At 40.9% G+C, this 8,792-nt stretch overlaps 2 long non-coding RNA genes across 2 annotated transcripts; both read left to right on the top strand.

The window, feature by feature from the left end:
• The first annotated feature begins 605 nt into the window (after nt 1-605).
• LOC146690389 (uncharacterized) lies at nt 606-3,853 on the top strand. Its single transcript, XR_014915833.1, has 3 exons — nt 606-705; nt 3,375-3,574; nt 3,733-3,853. It is a non-coding gene; the product is annotated as an uncharacterized LOC146690389 (long non-coding RNA).
• A 2,686-nt stretch (nt 3,854-6,539) lies between these two features.
• LOC146690388 (uncharacterized) lies at nt 6,540-8,211 on the top strand. The gene is made up of 4 exons (XR_014915788.1): nt 6,540-6,902; nt 6,985-7,123; nt 7,622-7,745; nt 7,817-8,211. It is a non-coding gene; the product is annotated as an uncharacterized LOC146690388 (long non-coding RNA).
• Nucleotides 8,212-8,792: the final 581 nt, after the last annotated feature.

The raw sequence follows: 8,792 nt of genomic DNA, 5'->3' as shown, positions 1-8,792 counted from the left end.
GACAATCCGAATGTTATATTTTCTTTCCACTGTGTTGCTGTTAATCATAAACTACAAATTAACCCTAAATTACTAAAAATATCGATATTTTAATGTGAGAATCGATTCTAGAACATAAATGACTGGTATCGGAGGAATTGATATTTCAGGATCGATCCGCACATCACTACCTGTTTGTGGAAATCGTTATCCTCCAGATGACTTGGTCTTGCATGCCAGTACATGTGGTGATTGGTAAGTTCATTTTAGTTGGACAACACTAAACAAATACTATGTGTAGCACAATTATAGATGCTCTTGCTTCTGTCTTTGCATCATGTCATAACAGGGGCTCATCCTTACCTAACCTGTTCATCTTCTATGATCATGTTGACCACATGGATGAGCTTTTATCAGTGTTCATCCTGGCATTTTGACAATATACTTTTGCTTCTTTAGAGTGCATTATTTAGGTGACCTTGTCTTTTATTGACAGTATTCCTGCATCCATCTATCTATCCATCCATCCATCCATCCATCCATATAGATAGATAGATAGATAGATCAGTGTATATATGTTTAAACACTGATCTTTTTTTTTTCTTTTGCACCACTTTGGTTAAAGTGAAGTGGATGACCTTCATCACACAGCACATGAAGTCAGAGACACACTTCTCAATTTTGCTGCTGAGATGAACACTGACATCCCAGCCAACAATAAGGATGGTGAAAGGACACTGGACCACTGCTACACTACGGTCAAGGACGGCTACAAGGCACAATCCCGCCCTCCGTATGGCAAATCCGATCACGCCGCCATCTTCCTCATGCCAAAATACAAACAAAGGCTAAAACAGGAAGTTCCGGTTCAGAGGAAGATCGCGCGCTGGACTGATCAATCGGTGGCCGCGTTAAAGGACGCACTCGATGACGCAGACTGGGGCATGTTCAGAAACAGCTCCGATGATGATGTCAACGTGTTTACGGAAGCGGTTGTGGGATTCATCGGGAAACTAGCGGATGATACCGTGGAGACAAAGACTATCACAACGTTTCCCAACCAGAAGCCGTGGGTGGATAAAACCATCCGCGACGCTCTGAGATCCCGCACCGCTGCCTACAACACGGGACTCACGACGGGGGACATGGACCCATACAAAGCCGCGTCATATAACGTGCGGAGGGCGGTGAAAGAGGCGAAGCAGCGCTACGGGAGGAAACTAGAGTCACAACTCCAACAGAGTGACTCTAGGAGCCTATGGCGGGGACTAAGGACAATAACGGACTATAAAGCACCAACGACCGGTATGACGAACGCGGCCGTGACTCTGGCAGACGAGCTGAACACTTTCTATGCTCACTTCGAAGCTGCAGCTAAGGACTCCAACAATGCTAGTGCTAGCGGCGCTAACGGCTGCAGACAGGAAGATACTGCCAGCACCGGAAACGTGCTCGTCATCTCCGAGCATGAAGTTAGGAGAGCCTTCAAGAGAGTGAACACCAGGAAAACAGCAGGACCAGACGGCATCCCAGGTCGTATCCTAAGAGACTGCGCATACCAGCTAGCTCCTGTGTTCACTGAGATATTTAACATCTCTTTATCTCAGTCGGTGATCCCCACATGCTTCAAAGAGTCCATCATTGTTCCTGTCCCGAAGAAACCCCACCCTGCTTCTCTCAATGACTATCGCCCTGTAGCCCTCACCTCAGTAGTGATGAAGTGCTTTGAACGCCTGGTCAGAGACTTCATCATTTCTTCACTACCAGACACACTGGACCCACTACAGTTTGCTTACCGTCCAAATCTTTCCACAGACGATGCCATCTCTCATCTCCTCCACACATCACTCACTCACTTGGAAACTAGAAGGGGGAATTATGTTAAAATGCTCTTCATAGACTACAGCTCTGCATTTAATACCATAATTCCCTCCAAACTCACCACCAAGCTGGAGCATCTGGGACTCAGCTCATCTATGTGTCAGTGGATCTCCAACTTCCTAACTGGCAGACCACAGGCAGTAAGAATGGGCGGACATGTCTCAGCCTCCACCACTCTCAGCACTGGAGCCCCCCAGGGATGTGTTCTGAGCCCCCTGCTGTACTCTCTGTACACATGACTGCGTGGCCACTACCAGCTCCACCACCATCATCAAGTTTGCTGACGACACCGTCGTGGTGGGCCTGATCTCTGATAACAACGAGACGGCCTACCTGAAGGAGATTAGGAATCTGGAGAACTGGTGCCAGAGGAACAACCTCCTTCTAAACGTCAGTAAGACAAAGGAGCTGATAGTGGACTTCAGCACTAAGCAGGAGAGGAACTACCAGACCCCTGTCATCAACGAGTGCCCAGTGGAGAGAGTGTACAGCTTCAAATACCTCGCAGTTCATGTCATGGTCCTGTCACATCAACTCCGTGGTGAAAAAGGCCCGTCAGCGTCTCTACCACCTCAGACGCTTGAGAGACTTCCAACTGCCCTCCAAGGTGCTCAGGAACTTTTACTCTTGCACCATAGAGAGCATCCTGACGGGAAACATCTTAACCTGGTTCGGGAACAGCACCATGCAGGACAGACGAGCTCTACAGAGGGTTGTGCGGTCAGCTGAGCGCACCATCCGCTCCGAGCTCCCTTACCTGCACTCAATCTACAGCAGGCGGTGCTGGACCAAGGCCAGGAAAATCGTGAAGGACCTCAGCCATCCCAACAACAGACTGTTCTCTCTGTTGAGGTCAGGAAAGCGATTCCGCTCCCTGAAGACCAACACAGAGAGACTGAGGAGGAGCTTCTTCCCGCAGGCGATACGGTCTCTCAATCACACCACCACACAGTACTGACCCACACATATAGTTCTTACACACACACACTGGACATTGTTATCACTTAAATCACTTTAAGCATATTTGCACTGCACAAGACATAATGTGGATTACACAACACTGGTCACTATATTCTTCATTTCCAGTTAATACTTATACAGCTGCTGTTATTGTGTGTGTGTGCGTGCATATATTTATTTATTCATATTTCTTCATACATTCTTATATAGTTCTATACTGTGTATTGTGTATTTTGTTGTACAGTTATTTTATTTTCAACTTTAAATTATATATCTTATCTTATTCTTTCCCAGTTAAATTTACCCTTTATTCTAATTTGTGTTATACAGTTATTTCATTTTTAACTTTAATTTTTCATATTTATTTCCTATCTTATTCATAGCCCCTTTTTTTTATGAATTTTATGAATTTACTTTTCATACCAAATGTCAGAGTATATTTAAAATTCCATATTGACATGCTTACCAGAAAGTGTGCTGGGTCTTAATTTTTTGGCTTACTGGGTTTACAGTACAAAATGTTATTTTTGCATACAATGTACTTTATCTTTTAGTAGAACAGTGGAAAAAGGCCAGTGATCCCCAAGATCAGTTTTGTTTAAGAGGCATCTCTTAAAGGAAAAGGAGGAGAACCCCAAAATCACAGCTATCATTGACATTTGACAAGATCAAACATCCCAGAGCCGAGAGATCACTTCTTTCTACAAAAGACCACAGATTGATTGGGCAGGACCTTTTCGTTGTTCTTTACAAGGTAATGCTTATGGTGAAGCATAGAGTCAGTTAGTTTCTTTAAAGGCGGTTTAACATTCCAACTTGGTAAATGAGAATTTTCCATTAAAGGGTGCTGTAAAGTAGTTTGTAACTTTACTTGTGTTGTTGTTTTTTTTCCTTTTCCCAATTTTAAAATAGGTGACACAGCTGTTGGCACTGGGGTCCAGAGACATTTTTTCAGCATGGCAATGCTAAAGTTGCAACATGGCTTAAACATCCATAGCGGTATGTTTCTATATCCTTTTCTTAATTAATGTGAGATGAGTTTTTAAAATAATCCCTCGAAAAATTTACTCCAGAAATAAAATAAAAGATACCATTGAAGTATTTGCATCATGTTTGACAACTACTTACGTCAATAGATAAAGCTATAGCTTTTTTATTTTGCTTGTACTGTTCTTCTCCAGGTGCAGCAAACATGACCCTTGTCTTTGAGGGACAAGAGAACCATCTAGTGCCTTCTACTTCTCAGATTTTGGCAGAGAGTAGTGATGGGATTTCCAGCTCTTTTTAGAGAACTGGCTCTTTCGTTCGGCTCACTAAAAAGAGCCGGCTCTTTCAGCTCCGAACCGGCTCTTCAGGCTGTTTTGTTGCTTTAATTAATTTATTATTAACAATAATATAAGATTATGCACAAAAGGAATTACTAATGTAAGAAAAAAAAAGTAGTTTAATTTATATATGTTTATATATAAATATGTGGTGGTCCCCAGAGACAAAACACGTACAAACTCCAAAACACATTTCTAGCATGAACTGAACTTCCAAAACAGAGCTACCTAGATCACTTAAATTACACAATTGAAAGCATATGTGTATTGTTTGTGTATTTATACACAAGCATTCATATATAGTCAAATAATTTTTAAAAAAAAGTTCATTTACCCATTATTACCACACACCAAATATGGTCGTTGGTACTTGCTGGCTTCTGTAGCCAATAGGTAACAAAAGTTCAACACTGCCCCTATCATCCTGGAGCACTTCTGTTGTCTTTTGTACGTGTTTTGCGTTTTTATGGGCTTCTGAATTTTTACGTATTTTGGAGATTGTACGTGTTATGTGTTTTGGAGTTTTTACATGCTTCAGGGTTTGTACGTGTTTTGAAGTTTGTACGTGCTTTGTCTGTAGGGGCCACCATAAATATACTTTTATTTATTCACTCCACATAAAATGTAATAAATAAATCATATAATACAAAAATCCACAATTCACATTTCAACTTGTAACTATTTAAATTTTCAGCTTTCTCCTTTTACACAGATTTAAAGTGAAACAACACAAAACACTGCAAACCACAACACAATTAAATATAAATTATAATATGAAAACAAAAAGAACATGCATGTTCTCTGTCATATGGACCTGCATGAATAAACTTTGTGAATCCTTTATCATCTGCAACTGAAAATAGTTGTGGATGATTACTATACCTTTCTAATGTGACGTTGTTGTCCCTGGATCGCTGTCTCTCTCTCTCGCTCCTGCTCTGTTCCTGTGCTACTGAGTGTAACTACTGCCCCTCCCCCTCTGCCCAGCGCAATAGTGATGGGTCGTTCGCGAACGAAATGGCTCTTAGAGCCGACTCTTTGACGTGAACGATGCGAGCCGGCTCCTTATCGCGAGCCGTCACGTGGGTTTTTTTTTTTTTTTCTTTCTCTCAGCCTCTCTCTCTCGCACTTTTTTCCGCTTCACTCAGCACACGAGCCTTGTGCTTTACGTTGGGGGGGGGGGGGCGGTAGTTACACTCAGTAGCACAGGAACAGAGCAGGAGCGAGAGAGAGAGAGAGAGACAGCGATCCAGGGACAACAACGTCACATTAGAAAGGTATAGTAATCATCCACAACTATTTTCGGTTGCAGATGATAAAGGATTCAGAAAGTTTATTCATGCAGGTCCATATGACAGAGAATGTGCATCTTCTGTTTGTTTTCATATTATAATTTATATTTAATTGTGTTGTGGTTTGCAGTGTTTTGTGTTCTTTTCACTTTAAATTTGTAAAAGGAAAAAGCTGAAAATTTAAATAGTTAAAAGTTGAAATGTGAATAGTTGATTTTTGTATTATATGATTTATTTATTACATTTTATGTGGAGTGAATAAATAAAAGTATATTTATGGTGGCCCCAAGAGACAAAGCACATACAAACGTCAAATCACGTACGAACTCCAAAACACGTACAAACTCCGAAGCACGTAAAAACTCAGAAGCACATAAAAACTCAGAAGCACATAAAAACTCAAAACACGTACAAAAGACAACAGAAGTGCTCCAGGACGCTGGGCGCAGTGTTGAGCCTTTGTTATCTTGTGGCTACACAAGCCAGCGAGTACCAACGACCGGATTTGGTGTGTGGTAGTAACAGTTAAATGAACTTTTTTTTTTTAATTATTTGAATATATATGAGTGCCTGTGTATAAATACACAAAGAATACACACATGCTTTCAATTGTGTAATTTAAGTGATCTAGTAGCTCTGCTTTGGAAGTTCAGTTAATGCTAGAAATGTGTTTTGGAGTTTGTACGTGTTTTGTCTCTAGGGGCCACCGCATTTATTTATATATAAATAAAACCACTTTTTTTTACGTTATTAATTCCTTTTGTGCATAATTTTATATTATTGTTAATAATAAATTAATTAAAGCAACAAAACAACCTGAAGAACCGGTTCGGAGCCGAAAGAGCCGGATCTTTTTAGTGAGCCGAACCGAAAGAGCCGGATCTCTAAAAAAAGCCGGAAATCCCATCACTACAGTGCAAGGCTTGCATGCTGAGTGAAGTGGAAAAAAAGTGCGAGAGAGAGAGAGGGTGAGAGAAAAAAAAAAAAAAAAAAAAAAAAAAAAAACAACACGGCTCGCGATAAGGAGCCGGCTCGCGCCGTTCACGTCAAAGTGCCGGCTCTAAGAGCCATTTCGTTCACGACCGTCCCATCACTAGCAGACAGTGACTTATTTGTGGTAGCAGGCAGAATAATTGGGCATTCATTTTTGAACGATGGGCCACGATTGCATGGCCTCAACAAGGCTATTATTCACATGTTGGTCCAAGCTGATAGAGACACTGTCACTGTCCAGCCCGATGATGTGCCAGATCTAGATATCCCCCCCCCAGAAAATGCAGATTTTTTAGGCAATATATTTGCAACATACTAAAATGGAACTTTTCTCGTCCATAAGCTTGATGGTAATAAACACCTCACTGAGCAGCAGAGGGATGACATTAACAATTTGGCCATTTCCTGGGACTTGCCACCCGTCAGTGCAGAAATCCGCAGATGGCTGTTCCAACAGCTTCTCCATCATGCAGTAAGATTCCCCTTCAAAAATTGTTTTTAGATTGTCATCACCTAAGAAAATGTCATGTGGTTATTTTTAATTATGGTTTTAGGTGATAGGCCGAACTAAAAGGCAGACAAAACACATCAGAAAAAGGTCTGAAGGACACCGGATTGTTGACCATGCTTCAACAAAGACCTGACACAGTGGTCTTTTTCCCCCAGCATGAAGACAACATTCTTACTGCACAGGTATTTCAATGCATTTCTAACATGCTGACTACAGTGACAAAGCTAGATTGCATGACAGTTAATGCTGCTTTTAGAGGAGGCTGCAGAGTTCAGGAGTTAGAGCAGGTCATCTACTAATCAGCAGCTTGTTAAGATCCCTGGCTCCCCGCTCTGTATGAATTTTTGGTAGGAAGTACTGAAAATAAGAATGTGATTGTGAGAATGATAGTTATTGTAGAAAAATCTTTGAAGGGTCTGGGAGAGTAGAAAAGTAAGAATCAGTCCTTTTACCATTATACGTTAAGTGAGACAAAATGATTGATTGATAATACTTTATTCATCCTGAGGGAAATTCTTTTAAAGGCTGCCAGATAATCCAGTGCCATCATGAGCCCCCCATAGAATACACCATATATAAATGCCAAGTGTCGGAAAAAAGTCCCTTCACAGATTTAACATGTAAAAAACTGTTTTTAAGGGAGTTGCATTCTTAAGTGTGTCTCTGAAATCTCATTTTAGGCTGTTCTTAGCCACATTGTTTGGCCAGGAGATAAGGGCGATGATGAAGACGATGATAATCCACCTTAGCCACTAAGCATCCAAATGCAAACAGTGGGATTTCTGAAGACCTACATTGAAACAGGCAAGTGTAATTACATTGTGATTCAAAATTTGAATCTAATTTGATTTCTAATGCATTGATTATTTTTACAGCCACTCCATTCCAGCTCAGCCAGCTGATGAGGTTTTAGGTCGGGTGGGAAATTCCGACTGGTACCATGAAGGTTGAAGTAGTCAAAGCAGACTACCTCATATCCTCTACATGTTTTGGAACGTTGCGTGTGCCGGGCACTTCCACAAGTACAATGTCTTTTCCAAACATGTTGATGATTGCATTGCAACTTGTGCCACAGGTTTCGGCCTTATTTAAAAGCAATTTGTAGACACTGGATGTTGAATAAACTTTACCATGCTTGAAAAATGTTTTACATAGCCAAAAGTTTCACTGTTACTTAGGCTTATTGATTTTTTGGGAATATTGTTATGCGAGTTTAAATATAAAAATTAAAGTTACAGTTCCCACCATTAACATTTATATTTGAAGTTAAGGAACTAATGATTGTTATTTAGGGTTGTTTTGTTAACTTAAAGTCGTTGTCATGCATCCGATTCACATCATCTCTTTGTTTGAAGCAGTTTCATGGATTACAAGAGGTGAAAAAAAGTAGATTAATACTAAAGCTGTATTAAATGTTACACACAGTCCAATGCTGTTGAATATACTGTTACTTAGCACGCAGGGGAATTCACAGAGTATGAACACAGACGACGCGACGAGGAACAGAGGCAAACACACACTATAAGTACACAGAGAGACACTGGGAAATCACACACAGGTGGGAGACACAGCTGGACCTGATTAACCTGACGAGACAGGGGAACACTAACACCAGGGACCAATAGAGGGAACACAACCCCAGAACCCAGTATCTAAAATCCCAAAACACAAACCATCCCAAAACAGCCCACGAATAATAATGAAAATAATAACAATAAAAAACACAAAATCACTGAGTCATGGACGCAGGACCATGACAATAATTGATATTCGGCCCCCAAAAAAACATATTGGTGGATCTCTAGTTTAAACAAACGATATCATCTAAGTTGATTGTCTGTTTCAGATGTA

Source organism: Copadichromis virginalis, linkage group LG16 (genome assembly GCF_057382275.1).
Source record: "Copadichromis virginalis isolate Kocher_CV1m ecotype Utaka linkage group LG16, C_Virginalis_male_GT1.1, whole genome shotgun sequence".
NCBI lineage: Eukaryota > Metazoa > Chordata > Actinopteri > Cichliformes > Cichlidae > Copadichromis > Copadichromis virginalis.
The sequence above is the reverse complement of the archived record's forward strand: the minus strand, read 5'-3'. Positions and strand labels throughout refer to the sequence as shown.